Source organism: Danio rerio, chromosome 1 (assembly GCF_052040795.2).
Source record: "Danio rerio strain M-AB ecotype USA chromosome 1, GRCz13ab, whole genome shotgun sequence".
Lineage (NCBI taxonomy): Eukaryota > Metazoa > Chordata > Actinopteri > Cypriniformes > Danionidae > Danio > Danio rerio.
The window spans coordinates 36,867,642-36,887,027 of NC_141021.1; the positions used below are offsets into that span (position 1 = coordinate 36,867,642).

A 19,386-nucleotide genomic window follows, 5' to 3' on the forward strand; every position below is an offset into this window, starting at 1 on the left:
TGAAGCTCAATATCTCAAAATCATTCAGAACATAGATAAAAACTTATAATTCCAATAATATATATTTTTTATCCTTGTGATTTTTCATTAATACAATAGTTTGATGGCATAATTGTGTGTATAAAAATAAATAAAAAAATCAAACACAAAGTCTCAAAAACCCTTTTGTACGAGGAACTACTTTTTTCCGCCACTCATTCACATCTGCAGTCGATAGTCAGAACAGCAGAAAACGTTGCTACTTCACAAACATCACTTTAGAGCCAGTATATGAATGATTCTCTAGCGTAATGTCTAAAGTAATGACAGGTCATTTTTGCTCATATTTTAAGATTATACAGCTGAAAGGCATGAAATGCTATCAGTCTACATAGATTTTTCATCATTTCTCTGTAGCGATCAGGATATCACAATGATTATCCCCCGAAAAAGCCAAAGCAACACAAACACACCTAGTTTCTGTAGTATAAGTACAGCCCTACAAAATACAAAAGTGATGGATCTATTTAGAATGTCACTTACCTGATTTATAATGATTTGTTCAGCTTTAGCTTGAAACCTAAACTGAGAAAATGCTGTTTTTCTCCTCTTAGGACTTATTATGCAGTCTCTGATACCATCTTGTGGCAGAATGACAACCGCCGATTTCTTTTGTTCTGCTCAGACAGGCTGATGGCAGCCAATGCACTGAATCCAATGCTCCGAAACTATACATATTTAAAAATAGCCACTATCCTTATAAATAAACTGCATAGTGCAATCTAACCAACTACAAAAAACTCAAAAGAACATTATGTTGTCCAACCGTAGCAAAATTTGTCAAACTGTACAGTGTCCTTTGCTTGTCGTTGTATGTGGGCAGAGTAATACACTAGGGTAAAGGGTTAAGAGGCTGTACGATTGCTGTTATTTGCAGAATATCACTCTGCTATCAGCCAATCAGATTCAAAAACCAGACAGATATCAGATATATATATATATATATATATATATATATATATCATTGTGGTTTAAAGTTTGAAATACTCTACTGAAAGTAAATTAGCATGTAGTAGTATAGTTATTTACATAGTCAACAGAATGTGTAACAAAAACTATGACAGCAGATTAAATAAAAATAATGCTTCAACATCAACATTTATGTCATGACAAAGATGTTATACCCGTTATATAAATTTTATATAGCACATTTCCCATGCCCTTCATGTCTGTGTATAAACATCAAAGAATGAAATGTAATTCTCTCCACAAGTAGTACCCTCCACACTGAAAAATGACGTCAAAGGAGCACCCAGGGCATTAAAAGGTGATACCAAGGGATCCTGATCCAGCGTCAAAGTGTGCCGAGGGGTTAGGAGTGAGAACGTGTTATTCTTGAATGTTTCTGAAGCCAAAATGTCCATAGTCCTTACTGAGCCAAGCAGGGGCAAAGACACAGACTGACACTTCGCTGCCCCCCCTGGGATTGACAGAGAAATGGAGAGATACAAGGGAAAAGGGGAAGAAGACAAAGAAGGGTGACTGTCTCCATTTTGACAGACTGTGCACCACAGAACACAGAGACAGACATCCAGACTTCTGACCCCCACAGCAGCCCTAAAAGCACTCGGGACTGTGCAGAGCGTTCTTATTCCCCTGCAGGGCTTTATAATGGGAAGTTAACTGCACTGTGTCTTTGCAAGTGAGTGGCAGGCTGATGGTGATTGCACACATATTGGTTGAATGGTGGAATGCTAATGTATATGTGCCCGGCATTGTCAATGAATCGGAGAAAAGAGAACTGTTGCAATTTTGGTGCCATCTGTCTTTCTTTTCACTCTGTCTTTCACTCTCTTCTCCAATCTCTTCGTTTTTTTTTTTTTTTTTTTTATATTGCAAATTTTAAGAGGATGATGGATGGATTGCAGTTCTTGTACCATTTTTGTCAACAACACAGACTTAAAGAGTGAAATGGCAATTACCTGTTTAAACTCTAATGAAGATTTATTTGTCAGCCCACTGATATCTCTGGCAAAATGGCAAGTTAATATGCAATTATGCACTTAATAAGTCTTAATTAATCGTGTCAGACATAATAACTTTTTTCTTTCTGATTCTAGTATGTCAGATTGTAAGATCTAACTGCTCTGTTTGTGCCTATTCAGATGTTTCTTTAATTCAGTGTGTGATTTCCCATGGGCAGATCCACACTAAACCTGAGCCCTGCACAGAACTCGATTTCTGCAAACTGGAATGCCTGTCATTCATAAAATTTAGCAAACTCTTTGCACCTCATGTGTGTCACGATGAGTCAGGCAAATGCAAAGAACTGTGGACATAAATGCAGCAGCTTGCAATTTATTTGAAAAGAAAAAACAAAAATGAATGTAAAAGCAGTAACTTGTTAAATTTACAAAGACAATACAAAACAGTAAACTACACTGTAACTACAGGAACTACACTGTAAATCCCTAACAGTTGAGACTACTCAAATGAAGTGAGGAAAGGGATTCAATCAGTTCGTTTGACAAATGGGAACTCAATTCAGTTGACCAAATGTGGTCTCTTCATTTAATTAACTTAAATGTTTAAAATACAAATATTTAAGTTCAGACAACTTAAAATAGCTAATAGACTAAACTTTCAAATTTTCAGCTATTATATTCTTCACTTACTTGCATCCTCCCTGGGCGTAATATCGAAGATGATATTTAGCTGCACCATGTTGGTTTTGTAACATCTACTTTTAATGAGGTTAGCTCAATGCTCAACCCCCAACCTGGAGGACCAGGACATACACTATGGACAATTTAGCTTAACCAATTCACCTATAGCACATGTGATTGGGCTGTGAGAGAAACCCACGCCAACATGGGGAGAATGTGCAAACTAAACACAGAAATGGCAACTGACCCAGTGTGGACTCGAACTAGTAACCTTCTTGCTGTGAGGTGACAGCGCTACCTACTGTGCCAACATGTCGCCCCTGCATGTATATCAATTAAGAAAAATGTATATATCTACTTACTAATTTGACTTTTCTCTTTCGTCCGATGGGATCAGGTACAGTAGCAAACTTCAGCATCACAAGCAAAATGACCACCTTGTGTCATTAACACATAGCGATCAATCAGCACGATAGTCAAAGCAGATTTTTCAAGCACAAACAATCATTTTAAACACAGACATGGTGAATCGATTAAAGATATAAAAATGTTAAGTTCAGAAAACTTAAAAGATTAATTAAAAGTTTGTTGCTGCCTAATGAATAAGTTAGACACACCTGTTTAAGTTTTTTATGTCAAAACTTGGTATTTTAAGCAATGTCAAGTTAAATTAACTTAATATATTTATTAATGAAACAGTGGGGTTAACAGAGTAGTGGCTTATAAACACAGGATGTTGAAGAAATAAGCGAAACACAGGTGAGCATATAGTCAGTGCCTACATTTATACTGTATGTGACCATAAGAATATATTAAAAAGTCAAACAAAAAAGCTTAACCTAAATTTAATTTAAATCGGATTGGAATTAGTGATGAAGACCTTCTCTAATCCAATCAAAAAACTAAACTTTTTGCAAAATTATGCAAATGGATAAAAAAAAAACGTATGCAAATATTGTTTATTCATTCATTCATTCATTTTCTTTTCGGCTTAGTCCTTTTAATAATCTGGGGTCGCTGCAGTGGACTGAATCGCCAACTTTTGCAGCACATGTTTTACACAGCGGATGCCCTGCCAGCTGCAACCCATCTCTGGGAAACATCCATACACACTCATTCACACTCATACACTACGGACAACTTAGCTTACCCAATTCACTTATACCACATGTCTTTGGCATTGTGGGGGTAACTGGAGCAACCAGGGGAAACCCACAGACACACAGGAAGAACATGCAAACTCCACACAGACATGCCAATTGACCCAGCTGGGGCTTGAACCAGCAACCTTCTTGTTGTTAGGCAATTATGCTTCACATTGTGCCACCATATTGCCTCAAAAATGGTTTACTAACATTCAAAACATGGAACGAGCTGTTGATTTTGTTGAATGCAGTGTCATAAATGATGGTCATGTTATTTTATGTTTCTCTTTTTACTTGTGAAGTGGAGTAGAAGAGAAACCCATCAGTAGTTTTAGTCACAGACTGTTTGTTTTGGATACAAGAAAGGCTAATTTACTGCTTGATAAATATACTGTAAGCAGCATAGCACAAAGCATCATGTGCTTGTCATGTCCCAGTTAGAACCCAAAATAGATATATATGTCTTTTTAAAACAAAGAAAATAAACAATGGTAGGAGAATGAAACTAACGGTGTGTGAGATCAAATCTGAATTGAAAATAAAAAAGAATGCACATCAACCTGATCACTTTGGCATTCATGTTACTACTATATTTAGATTATTTCATTCATTTTCTTTTCGGCTTAGACCCTTTATTAATCCGGGGTCGCCACAATGGAATGAACCGGCAACTTATCTAGCACGTTTTTACGCAGCGGATGCCCTTCCAACCGCAACCTATCTCTGGGAAACATCCATACACACTCATTCACACTCATACACTACGGAAAATTTAGCCTACCCAATTCACCGATACTGCATTTCTTTGGACTGTGGGGGAAAACGGAGCACCCAGAAGAAACCCACACAAACGCAGGGAGAACATGCAAACTCCACACAGAAATGCCAACTGACCCAGCTGAGACTCAAACCAGCGACCTTCTTGCTTCCACTGCGTCGCCTATATTTAAATTCATGAATCAGAATTATTTCATTCTACTGATACCAAACAAATCTCAATTTAAAAGAAATAGGCAACAAGTAAAACAAATTGTGACTAACAGTACACTAAATGTAATAGATAATGTGATATCTTAACTTTATTTAGTATTACCTTATTTTTTATGGTTTGTGAACCCATTAACACACTCAAAAAAATGATATGTTGGCGTTAATTAACTTTTTTTTGTCCACTCGTTCCACGTAACCGAGTTAAGTTACCTTTAAGAAAGAATATTAATTTTAGTGAACTTAAGTTAGTTACATAAAGGTAATGTAATGTTGTTTAGTTCAATCAACGTAACATTTATAATTTAGCTTTAATCAATGTAGTTATTTAAGTTCAATTATTGTAAAATTAATATTGTTATGTTTAACCAAATAAAAAAAACTGTTTCTGTTTCATTGAGTTTATTCAATAGCATTTTTACAGTTTTACACATTTTCCAGCAATAAAATGATTATCAAAATCCAAATACTGTCTTTATCTGTATCTTCACTTATTACAATAAGTTAAAATATCAATACTATTAAAATAATAGTAATACAAGTATGAAGCAAATTGAAAACAATAAATGATTTTAAAAATATGCTTACAAAAACATCATAAAATACACCTATCAAAATAATACTTTTCATATATTACAAAAACATTCAAAAATAATATTCTGCCTTCAAATGATTTATCAAAAATATACTTAGAAAAATTAAGTCTTCTTTTGTAAACTATACTGTACCTTCTATACACTGAAAAAGCAGAGAACACTTCAGTTGTTCAAAGAAAGATTAACATTTTAAAGCAAAGTAACACGATCAGCACTACACCATAAATTAGACCAACCATCACAGATCATGCAATAGCTACACACATTCATCTCTCTGACACTTGCACCATTTTTGCACATTTGCACCAGACACTTTCTTACAACCACTCCCTATATCTAAAAAACAAAAAACAAAACATTGTGCATGAAGTCTGCTTCACATAGGTGTGTGGGCTTGACAAACCACATGTAGAAGCATTCTTAATTCTTAAATTTTTTTTGTATGATTAGCACATCTTGGGTGTATTGCCTCTTCTTGTTGATTTGCTGAATGTGTCCTCAATTGTAAGTCACTTTAGACAAAAGAGTCTGCGAAATGTTAATGTAACTACTGTAGATTCATAAGGTGGTGTTGCACATCAAGGTTTGTGCTTCATCATGTCCAGCATCCTAAAAATGTCAGATAAAAAAATAAAACATTTACCAACAGATCAAAGGTGAAAGGAGGAATTGGTTCAAGAGGAAAATACAAAATGTTTAAAAAAATAAAATAAAATAGCTTACCATGTACTCCCTCACTTTGAGGGCTTTGAGGATGCATTCACACCTTTTTTTCCACTGGTGATGTTCTAAATGACATGAAATGACAATTAGTAATTTACTAAGTAATTAGTAGTTAAAATTACTAGTAATTTTTACTGTACATCATTTTAATGTGTATAGGCATCTAAAGGCATAGTACCTGGACGATCCACAGTCTCCTCAGCCAGATATGGGACTATAGAGGTTGAGCTGTAAACCTGTGAGGGAGAAAATAGATGTGAGTGAGCAAAGATTTAAAATAATAAAATATAATAATATAAATAGCAAACTACTAAACTTAAAAAATTAAACGTGTTAGATGACCAAACAAATAAGCTTACATTAAATATGTCATCATGCTAGATGTTATACTACTTAAGTGTCACATATGCTTTTTTGCTGATTTTTTTTTTTTAAGTTAACAGGCTTGAATAATACAATTAGATAATAAATAACAATGTGCCAACACCACATTTTAATAAATTTTATGTAAGTTATCAAAACTGGCATTCAAACTCGACAAACTGCTTGACACTCATTTAAAATAAAGACTATCAAATCAAATAAAAAATCAAATCACTTTTATTGTCACATTATCAGCAGCACGTGTGCTATGATGAGTGAAAAGCTTAGACTATTCTAACATGACTATTCCTTACTACCAACGTTTGCAACTTTAGTTTGGGGGAGTTAATATATACCAAGTATAAAATTTCACAGGAATGCAAAACAATCTATACATTTATCTGTCTATAATGTGGAAAAGACACAGGGAACATGGCAATTTCATAGCAATACTATACACAAACACAACATAGTATTACAAGAGAGTACATTTATGATTCAAATGTTGTCACAGCCTCAGTATAAATACATAAAAAGTAAAAAAAAATCTCACCTGTGTGTCCACATTGGGAAAAGCTTTGTGCACGTTCTCAATTTGTACTGTAATCTTCATCTTTTGATTCCCATAATATGGCGCCGAGCTGAGAGTGATTGTTGTGGTTTGAATCTTCTTACTTCCTGTGTTGTTTTGAAATTGCGCATGTGCAGATATTACTCCACCTATTGACCAAAATGCAGTACTGCAGAAGCAACACAACTCCCTTTCATTCATGTTAATTAAGCGAGCTGTTTAAATGTGAAAACTTACTTTTTCTAATTTTTTCCAACACAACACTTTTATTTTTAATACACAAACATAAGCGAATTGTTTAATTTAAACATAGTTACATTCTTTGGACCAACTACAGCCATAATTCATTTTTTTGAGTGCATGAGGTAAAGCAGGTTTAGTATACCTAATGAAAGTAATACTTAATGATGGACAGTGCTTTTATATAATTTTATATAATTCATTGCTGTTGAAACTTGCTTGTCATTTGAATATATTTGTAATTGCAAACTTGTATTTAATGCTTTACTACACAAAATTGTAAGTTGCATTGGGTTCATTATAAAGTTTAGTAAAAAAATAGCATATAATTTCAAACTAAACAAATGTCAGTTAATAGTATAATTGTCAGTTATAAGTGAAATTGAGCATTCACATATTAAATCTTAAGCTGGAATAAAGCAAACTGTTAACAGAGCATGTAAAAAACTAAATATTATAATATAATCATTTAAAATGCACTTTAATTTATTTTTAATGTAACTTTAAAATAAAGTTAGAAATGGTATTCCCCAAACTGACAATTCTGTCATCATTTACTCAGCCTTCGCTGATCACAATCCTGGGGTGTGTTTCCCAAACAACGACACAACTGGCAGCTGAACTATCGTAGTACGAAGCATCGTTTGGGAAAAGAATGATGTAGTGACGAGTGTTTCCCAAAACCATTCTCTGTCACAGATGCATCTATTATACTATTTTTTTGGTAAAAAACATGCACTAATTCTGCATATTATTTTATTGGCTATAAATGGCACGGCTTATGTTTCCTTTGCAAATATTAATGAGAACATTACATATTCTATTCTAAAACATAAAACCACTTAGATAACGCGTGTTCTAATCTTTATAAATCATATAAATCATCAATAGTTCTATAATGGCTATTTATAAGAAAATTAAGAAAATTAAATTAATTAATTCTACTTAATATCTTGTTTTTTTTTTTGTTTTTTTTATTGTAATTGTCTACTTTTAGAATTTGGCAGTCAAACCACTGCAGAAATGTTCCAACCAACAGGCCCATGTCATGTACAGATACATTTCTCAATAAATAACCTACTATAAATTAAAAGCATTAATATATTTTTGTTTTCACAAGCTTTGGAGATGTATTGTAAATCCTGCTTTTAAATAATAGGTTACTGTAATGAAGTTTACGGCCCTTTGGCCGCCGGGAAGAAGGAGGCGGAGAACCGACGCAGGTTTAAAATATTCATTAATAACAATGACGACAGCTCCTCATGGAGACTGCCGTCTAAACCAAAACAAACGGACGGCAGCTCCTCACGGAGACTGCCGTCAAACTGAAAGCAAAAGTAAAATAAGTCCGGGCCCGATCCTCTCTCGGCTTCCTCTGCCATCGGTCCTCCTTTTATGGTCCAGAGCTCCTTCCGTGGGATCCGAGGCAGGTGCGCACCTGCAAGGTGTATCCACTTACGCGGTGGCCTCACCCCGTTCCCACGGCTCTCGGCACAGTTACCTATAGCTTTTGTCATAACCTACGGCTGCATTCAAAATGGCATAAATGTTTTCAAAGTGCACTATTAGGGGAGCACAACTGTCAATATGAATATTTATAAAACTGAACTGTAAAAAAAATACTTTGAAAGCAAATTACACCTAAAACAGATGACTTCAATGTTTTTAAATGTTTAAATCATTCAAAGTTTTAAATATTTGAAGGTTTGAAAGAAATAAGACATAGAGGGAAATAGACTAACTGGAAATAGAACACAAATGCAAAACCAACGAGCTATGTTTGTAACGACACAACTTGCAACATTAGTTGGCTAACGATGGTTTTGAGTGCTGGTTTTGATGCAACACTGTTTGAGTTTCTTTTATGTGTTGAACTAAAAGAAAAAAGAGATAGTTTGAAAAAAAAAATTGGAAACCTCTGATTTTCGTACACTGAAAAAAAATATTAAAATTTGATTCCTTGGATTTACTAAATTGTTTTAAGTTAAGTGGTTGTAAACAATATATTTTGGCTGGATTTAAACAAATTAGATTAAACTCTACTAAATTTAATTTGCTTGTGTAAATTCAATCCAAACAAATTGTTTGCAGCAATTTTGCACCCTTTTCATATAAGTACAGTTTAAAGTGTATTCATAAAAAGCACAATATTATTTTTATTTAAAGGGATAGCTCATCACCACCCAAATTTAAATTTCTTACCAGTTATTTGAAATTTATACTTATAACATTCCATATTGCTGCAGTTTTAAAAATGCATAAATGTATTTATTTTACTGAGCATTTAATTTGGGATAATCAAGAGTGTAACTGTTGACAACAGCCACTAACACCCATAGAAATAATAGTATTAAATATATATACATATATATATATATATATATATATATATATATATATATATATATATATATATATATATATATATATATATATATATATATATAAAATAGGTCTGTAGATGCCATCAGTTAAAGTATCATCTTATGTGTTTCACTTTTGGGTGAACTATCCCTTTAAATAGACAGTGCAACACTTTTTTTTTTTTTTTCAAAAAATCTTAAAGCGACTGCAGATTTCAAGGGAGCCTTCCATTTGTAACCATACAGTTGAACATGGACATGCACCGAAGGTCTTTAACCTAGGATATTTTTGCTTTTAGTTGACTAAGGTGTTTTGATTGGTGACCATGGAGGACTTAGGCTTGTCAGCAAAATGAAACATGCCTACTAGTCTACTATTCACACATGTAATTCAGAGCATCTTTTTCTGTGAATTTTTAGACCCCTCTTGTGTACTGAATCCCAGCAGGGTAAATGAGTGTTACCTGGCTAATACACAAACTGTACTTAAAGGCAGCTCTGCTTCTGTTACAGTAATGTATGTTTTTTTTGAGTCCTCTCAGTTCACAAAGGATATTGTTTTAGGCTTTTTCCCTTTATTCTTTAGATGTCTAGCTTTATAAACGTATTTACACTTCTGCAGTTTTCTTCTAATCGTTGTTGTTTTGTCTTTACTCTGAGAAAGGGGGATTAGAGAGCCGATTTGTGTTATGTTTACCACCTCCTTCCTTCGTTCTCTCTCTTTCTCTCGGTGTCTCTCTGATTTTATTTATTTATTTAGCTATTTATTTTTCCTGGCAGTGGGAACAGCTCGAAGTGAAAAATTATGCAATGAACAAATTTTTCCCGTGAGGCCAGGTGTTGGCACATAATGGCCCATATAGGTGCAGTAATTAAGATCTGCTTGGACAGGGGAGGGGAACAGAATATCATCTATTTTTTCCCCACTCCAAGACAAATCTGTTACCGGAAACTAACAATTATTCCTGGAGACAACTTTTTTTCTCTCTTTTTTTTTCTTTCTCACTCACTTCCAGTGTCTCTTTTGCTTTTTAATCTAATTGTTAGACTTATTACAATTGGCTTAGGACTTACACTGAGCCTGTTCTGTGCGCATTTGTTTTTCTTCAGGCTACTGATTCACTCAACATTGTACTAATATGAGAAACAAACAAATGTCACAATTGTGCTGAAATGTTTCATCACCAGTGAGCTTGAAGAGGTGAGAAACTAATGCTGTTGCTCGTTAATTACACTAGTTCAACATACCGCACAGGCAGAGGATTATATTATTTTCGTAATGTGTACTCACGTTTTTGTTAGAGATATTATTAAAGCTTTCTGAATATTTTATAATTATGACCTACAAAATGTCAATTTAATGTGAGTACATATTCAAATACACACATACATAGATACATATTCAGTGTTTTAATTGAATGTGAAAGATTAATAAAAGTAGAGTACCAAAAATTATTTATTTATTGATTTATTTATTTATTTATTTATTTATTTGTTTGTTTGTTTGTTTGTTTGTTTGTTTGTTTGTTTGTTTGTTTGAGTTAACATAACTTATACTGGCAAGTTAAGGCCTATTCAAAACAACAATAACTACAACAATATATATATATATATATATATATATATATATATATATATATATATATATATATATATATATATATATATATATATATATATATATATGAAGAGTTTGGTTGCAAAACATGATAAACGGCATTTTTTGACATTTGGATTTTATTAATGGAAATCACTGTTCAGATGTACCTTAATCTATGTGTGAATTGCAGCCACTAATAACATTTAAGAATGTACATTTTAGGCCTACTACAAAATTGATTTTTTTCACAAAACGCGACATTGGCCAGACCAGTTTCTTTACAAAGTGCGATGGCGCTTATAGAATGCTCAGCATCCCCTGGGAAGAGAGTTGCCGCCGGTGAAGTGCTCTGAGTTTGCACATTGATTTAGCTATAGAAGATGATGCCTTCAACTTCACAAAAATGTATAAAAACTCTACAAAAGTGGACCAGAATAATATACTTCTGCGTCTGTCAACAATTCACAAATGCAGCAGGGAACGAGTCTCCACTGATGTCAACTAAGAGGAAGGCCAGGGAGCGCCTTTTTTCCTGCGTTCCTCCCCATCACAAGATACCTGTCTGCAAGGCGACATTTCTAATTGTCATTTGTAAGTTTTTTTTTAAAAATAATTTCTTACATGTAGCTGAGTAGCCTATCTGAAGATTTATTTATGCGGTTGCACCTATTATTTATAGCCTAAAACCTCACGTTAATTCTTGTTGTTGTTGATTTAATTTAAGGGAACATAAAGGGCAAAGGTTGTTATGAAGAAAAATAAACAGTTTTGCTTTTTCACAACAACCAATAAATAAGCTATTATTATTATTATTATTACATTGAAATAATTTATGAAATATGACAGGGCCAGGCGAACTTGTGTCGCGGACTCTGTGCAACAGAAAACTGTGACACCGCGGCTCCGCCTGCTCTGATTATACAGGTTTGGTTTTCAGCAGCGATGTGAAGGAGCCGCCCTTCACTCTTTCTGTAACTAGCTACAAGTCTAACTTACTTAATCTTACTTATCAAACAAAACATTGATTCACTAGCTTTTCTTAAGGGTTTTACTAAAGTAGAATAAAGCCTAAGGTGGATATAGCATTTTGCAAAAAATGTAAAAATTAAAATAATAATAATAATAAAGTTATGTTGTGTTTTGTACATTCTTGCCAAATCTAACTAATAAGAATAGTATTATTATTAATCAATCCGTATATTATTCCATATATTTATGATGTATAGTTTTAATATTCATTTTAAATATTTAGAACTTCAGAGATTCAGCACATCAGTGACCTTCAGCCTGTCATACTGAGCAGAAAAAAGATGATTGACGTTCCGCCACAAGATGGCGACAGAGACTGCATAATTAGCCCTTATGCTGCTTTCACTCTAGATGTGAAAGAAACGCCTAGTGCGGGTGATGTAGAAATGTACTGCAAGTAAATGCAGTAAATGCAAAGATGTGAATAGACATTCTGCAGTGCGATACATAAAAAAGAAGTGGCACAAATGACGCGATTTGCACAAATGAATCAGCGAGTTGAGCTTTTTGTGTGATTGACGCACGTATTGTGCATTTCGCACTAATCGCCAGAGTTGGAAAATCTGAACTTTACATCCGCACTGCATTAACCAACCAGGAGCTTTCTCTTGCAGGAGAGTGATTATGTCAACCGGACAACAGTTCATCAAACTGTTTATGATTATTGTGTTATTCTGATATACAAATTATTATGATATTCTGATTGCAACAGAGAAATACATTTCTGTAGACTAATGGCATTTCATGCCGTTCAGCTTTATAATCTTAAAATGTGAGCAAAGTCACCTGTTTTGTCATCACTTTGTATATTACGCTACAGAATCTTTATAAGTCTAAAGGGACATTGGTAAATTAGCAACAGTTTCTGTTGTTCTGACCAACTGCAGATGTAAAGGAATGGCGAAAGAAGTGGTTCCTCATACAAAAGGATCTCCTTGTTTGTATAAATGCAATATCATGCTTCCAGCAGTGAGATGTGGCTGTATATTGTCACTGGTGGTACATTAACTGTAATTGTATAACAGTGTTGTTATACACCCGTATTACACTGCTACTCGTGTGATATTGCTCATATATATATATATATATATATATATATATATATATATATATATATATATATATATATATATATATATATATATATATGTGTGTGTGTGTGTGTGTTTGTTATACGGGTTTTATTTAAAAAAAAAAGATATTAAATTTTAACATTTGATTACAGAATTTAAAACCCAAAATGATTGCCTCAGTAGTTCTAGTTACTTACTTCCTAATTCTTAGGTAATGGACTAATGGAATACACCAAAACAGTAAAATTATTGGAACCTTACAAATTTTGCATTTGAACAGAAACATATACCACCTCCCGTGCGTTTCAAGAGACAGAGGTGTGACGCTAATTTACTGTAGCTTGTTAATTACCCCTGAACTACAAAGAAGGGAATTAGTATTGATTATGATGAACCAACTCTCTTCAGCTCAAACTGCTCGTGTTCGATGCGGTCATGCTTCACCGCAATTCCAGAAAAGCCAGTTTAATTGAAACAAATACTGACTGGCCCAAATACAGGCTATTTGACTCTCAAATCATGAAAATACTCAAAGACTCTTAAAATCCCACATTCACAATGACCTATCACACTTTACAAAGGCGTAACGACCCAAGCATCCAGTCATTAATGAAAAAATAAGCTAGTGCACATCTCACATGCATTTGTAATTACATGTATCGGCCTGCGCTCTTCCTGAGTTCTGCCGTATCGACTGCATTTCCACTGCAGCTGCTTCATTCTTCAGTTAATTGCTGCTGTTTGTGAGCCTCTGAGAGACCCGCATGTGTATCTGGGGGTGGATGATTTTTTGAGTGTGTTTAGACAAATACTCGATTGTCTCTCATTATTCATTTCTCAATCTGAATTGGAGTTGTTTTCATTGCTGAGAACAAATCAAACATGGCCTTGTCAAAGTCTGTGTTGGATCTTCTCTTTCTCAGAGCACCTGGTAAACTCTTTCTCTGCCAAACACCATAAAACCTCAGCTGCTCTAAACCGAAAACACATTTTTCATGTTTTTTTTTCTTTTCTTTCTTCTCTTACACTGTAAAACTTGATTAAATGATTATTAATGCAAATATTTGTGAATTTGACACTATGTACACACTGTACTACAAATTAGTGTGAGCTTCATCTTTTTTTTAAGACATTAACAGTTAAACACAAACCATAAATATTAGAGCTGGAGCTCTTTGGCTAATTGAATAATAATAAGATTACATTAGTTTATATACTGTCAGTAGATAAAAACTGAATCTCAAATGTTCCCTTTCTTAATATATATATATATATATATATATATATATATATATATATATATATATATATATATATATATATATATATATATATATATATATATATATATATATATGTATATATATATATATAGTTGAAGTCAGAATTATTAGCCCCCGCTGAATTATTAGACCGCTCGTTTATTTTTTTCCCCAATTTCCCCAATTTTAACAGAGAGAATATTTTTTCAACACATTTCTAAGCATAATAGTTTTAATAACTAATTTCTAAAAACTGATTATTTTATCTTTGCCATGATGAACAAAAATAATATTTGACTAGATATTTTTCAAGACACATATACATATTTTCTATACAGCTTAAAGTGACATTGAAAAGCTTAACTAGGTTAATTATGTTAAATAGGCAGGATAGGGTAAATAGGCAAGTTATTGTATAACAATGGTTTGTTCTGTAGACTCTTGAGAAAAAATATAGCTTAAAGGGGCTAATAATTTTGTCCTTAAAATAGTTCTTAAAAAATAAAAAACTGCTTGTATTCTAGCTGCAATAAAACAGATAAGACTTTCTCCAGAAGAAAAAATATTATCAGACATACTGTGAAAATTTCCTTGCTCTGTTAAACATCATTTGGGAAATATTTTAAAAAGAAGAAAATAATTTGAAGGAGGCAATTAATTCTGACTTCAACTATATATATATATATATATATATATATATATATATATATATATATATATATATATATATATATATATATATATATATATATATATATATATAAATATACAGTTAAGGTCAGAATTATTATGCAACGCTTAAATATATAGACACCAAACTTTGTTGTGCATCATTGTCACCTAACATTGACCACAACACATCAAATGTGTAACTCTGCCACCTATTGGTCAAAAGTTATAAACCAATAATTAATCCATACATTTTTTTGTTTTAATGATTTTCTGATATTTTAGAGGAAACTTCATACTTTAAATGAATTTAAAATCTTATTGTTTCACTTGGTCTGATGCTGCCTACTAACTGTTGCTTTTAGCCTCTGGACTGCTGTTCACACTCTGCCTCTGGACTGCTTTGCTCATTCTGGCTCAGCACTACTTGGCCCCTAATGGCTGCTTTCAGCTATATGTATTATTATTATTATTATTATTATTATTATTATTATTATTATTATTATTATTATTATTATTATTTAATACATTTATTTTGTGTTTTGTAACTGTGTATTTGTCATCAGAGTAAGAATTGAATAAGCTAAATTGTCCGTAGTGTGTGTGTGTGTGTGTGTGTGTGTGTGTGTGTGTGTGTGTGTGTGTGTGTGTGTGTGTGTGTGTGTGTGTGTGCGTGTGTGTGTGTGTGTGTGTGTGTGTGTGAATGCAAGAGTGTATGGGTGCTACCCGTTGTTGGGTTGCAGCCAGAAGGGCATTTGCAGTGTAAAACATATGCTGGATAAGAGAATAAGCTGAAAAGAGAATGACTAAATGCATTGGGTTTCTTATAAAGCTACATAAGATCATTTGACAACATGCAGGTCATTCATGTGTTCATTGGTCAATCTGCCAAAAAAGATGTATGCAAGACAATGAGCTCTGTTGTCCATAATGTATAAAGCAGTACATTTCTGAAATATTAAAATGGTAAACCCAGAGTTCTGAACTTAGCCTGACTGAAAATGGCAACAAAATTATTACTAAAAGACAAACTATAGTAACTGAACTGTGGAAATGAATGAAGAAGAAGAGTTGTTGTCGTAGATTAGTTATATCTTGTGACTGCAAATGTGCTGAAGTCACTCAAAGCAAGAGCCTGTACAAATCCTATTCATTTTTGGCTGCTGTAAAGTTCAGATTTTTAAGTTTTAATCATTTTTGTGGGTTGGGATGGTGGCTTAGTGGTTAGCACTGTCGCCTCACAGCAAGAAGGTCTAGATACATGTACATAAACATCTCTCACATGCTTGGCATTACGCCACAGCTCCACCTACACATTTCTAATACTCAGCAGGGTGAGCTCAGGTTCTGCACTCTCATAAGAGTGTGTTCACTTATTGTAACTTGACTATATGAGATACACTTAGTGGAGAAGATTATAGGAGCTATAGGGAAGCTTTTCTTTTTAATCTTGTATATAATTCCAGGACGGGTGGGGGGAGTGAAGTCTGTCAAACAGCAATAGGAAATAGAAGGGAAATGTGCATTAAATGAGGTGTATTTTTCCTCACCTCCTCCCATGCGTGTAAAGATATATTTTGAAAGCACAAAGAAATGAGGATGTATGGACAGGTTTTTATCACTTTAACTGGCATAGTAATGGTTGACCTTTTGTCCATAGTTTATCTGCTTAATGGTAAAAAAAATGGTAACACTTTATTTTGGTGGTCTATTTGAGACTATCTGCTTAATATCTGTTGATACTGCTCCTTCAACACACATTTAACTGACTGTAGGAAAATTTGCGAGTACATGCCAACTTATATAACTCTAATCCCCACCAAACCATCTTCTTATAATCTAATGAGAATTAGTTAACATGTAAATGCTATGTAACTTAAATTCAACAAATGCCCCATAAAAATAAAGTGTGACCAATAAAATTCTTAGAGTGGAAGTTAAAAGGATTATTTGCATGTCCCCTCTGGAGCTACATTGACAAAGCAAGAACTTATTTTGCATGTTTAATGTGTGCCCACCTGCATGTGCATTTACATTTGCAATGTGGCGCATTCCTTTGACAGTCATTTCAGTTAACTATCTGCAAGAGAAGGCAGTGTAAAAAATGCACCCAGTGAAAACAAGCAACATCCAATTATCCTTAATCTGGCTTTAGTGATTGCTTCACTAGTGTGCTATGATTGCTGATTATGGGGGAAAGTCATCATTTAGGCATTGTGCAGCATCCATAAGGAGCGTGGAATGATTTGGGTGTGAGAGTCAATAGAAGATCCCCTTAAGCGAAGCAGGAAAGCTAATTAAAATAAAAATGCAGGTCAGCTCAACATAATGATTGTACATTAGCGCCACTTTTTTTCCCGTCTTCCTTTTGAATGTATATGTTTGGATGTGTTTGTGTTAGCAATTTTTTCTTTCGGTTTCTTTCACTTTCTTTGTGCTTCAGGCTAATTACCAACTAAGGCTTGTTATGACAATTTAGTTTTCAGTGTGTTATGATGAAGCGACTACAAAATGTTCATGTTTTTGTCAGAAACAACATTAAATCTTTATGAGTGCTTAAGAATCATGGCCTCGCAGTAAGCATGAAAGTTTCTGATACAATGAACTTTAGTCTATTTCAGTGGAAAGTAGAGAAATGTTGCAGTTTGAATCCATCTGATAACTAAATTCTTATTTGAATCAAATTACTCATTCACGTACTTTCCTTCAGCTTATAAAAGGTATCTAACACATCCAAATGGAACCAAAAGGCAGAGCTAGGTGCATAGCTGAAAGCTATTGGTTTGCAGAGATAAGTCACTTACTTGTGGAAAAGCAGGAGAATGAAAACAAAGGAACCGTCATTATACCGTTATAATATATACATATAATAACAAGCCATGGTTGACTTGAGCTTAATCAAACCTTGTAGTCATCTTGATGAACAAATATCTAACATATAAACAAAATCTGCCGTGTCCTGTTGTTTTTTACAAGCCCGTCTAAAAGTTTGAGCAGTTTCACTTTCTCCAGAGTGCTTGCAGAATGCCTGTATTTTAAATAACAAACTTCTTGAGCTGATGATAATAACGTGCGTGTGATTATTGATGTGGTTCTGACATTCAATCCTTTCAGAAATGGACAAACGCGAGGGCAAAGCGTGAAAAAAAAAACAAAGGAGAAGCAGTAAAAAAAAACAAAGGAGCAATTTTTTATTTTTTTTCCTGAACCACAAACAAACTGCCATGTTTAACTATTATTATCACATATTGGACTATTATGAACTCGGAATAACAGAATTATTTTCTACCAAGAGTTTATGTGCTGTTGAAGATTAAAGATACATTTGAGAGGTTTGCACTGACTGGGCTTTATGTTGCGTGTTGCTTTTGAACCCAAAAGGACTAAATGTATGCTGTGTGTAGCTTTACTGTAATTGGTAACATATTGAACATTTAAAGGTCTGTATTTGTTCATATATGTTGCATTTATTTATTTATTTTATATAATTGCAAACGTTACAGCAGCCTGTTTCGCAATTTTAGCATTGATCTGCAGATATAATCAAATCCTGCTCATAGAAAGGTTCGTAGAAAGCCTAGGAATTCAGTTCACCTATACCACGTCTTTGGACTGTGGAGGAAACCAGAACACCTAAGGGAAACCCACAGGAACACAACCTAGGAAGTTTTTTTGCTAACAAATCAGAACTTACTGAAAGCAAAAAAAAAAAAAAAAAAAACATTTAAAAGAACTTTACTTGTCATGTCTTTTAGACTTTTAAAAACATTTTAACTGTGGTGAAAAAACTTTGCTCTTCTAATTGCCAGACAAAGGGAGGTTACAAAAAATCATATGTTTAGGGTAATCAATTCATGAAATATGGTGACAGCCATTTAAAACTTAATTCTGAAAACTCAGTAGAAGCTTTAAATTTAAATATAGCCTAAAATAAAATCTATATTAATTTTTTTGTAATAACTTTAAACTTTAGAATTCATTTTAGAGATTTGCACCCCCTACAGGCCAGAGGAAGCTTAAAAGCTTGGCTTTAGCCAACTGGAGAAGGGCCTCCTGGGAGCACATGGTCCTAAGACCTTACCTTCAGTGTGTTTGGTGGCCAAAGTCATTTAATTTTGTT

The 19,386-nt window shown here is 33.6% G+C and overlaps 1 protein-coding gene and 1 long non-coding RNA gene across 5 annotated transcripts in view; one reads left to right on the plus strand and one right to left on the minus strand.

Annotated features, from left to right (window-relative positions):
- The window catches only part of epha6 (eph receptor A6), a 237,470-nt gene that overhangs the window by 186,451 nt on the left and 31,633 nt on the right, over positions 1-19,386 (plus strand). The window lies entirely within an intron of this gene.
- Positions 5,163-7,108, minus strand: LOC147846905 (uncharacterized). The gene is made up of 4 exons (XR_015476685.1): positions 7,013-7,108; positions 6,275-6,332; positions 6,097-6,161; positions 5,163-5,982 (listed from the first exon to the last, which is right to left on the minus strand). It is a non-coding gene; the product is annotated as an uncharacterized LOC147846905 (long non-coding RNA).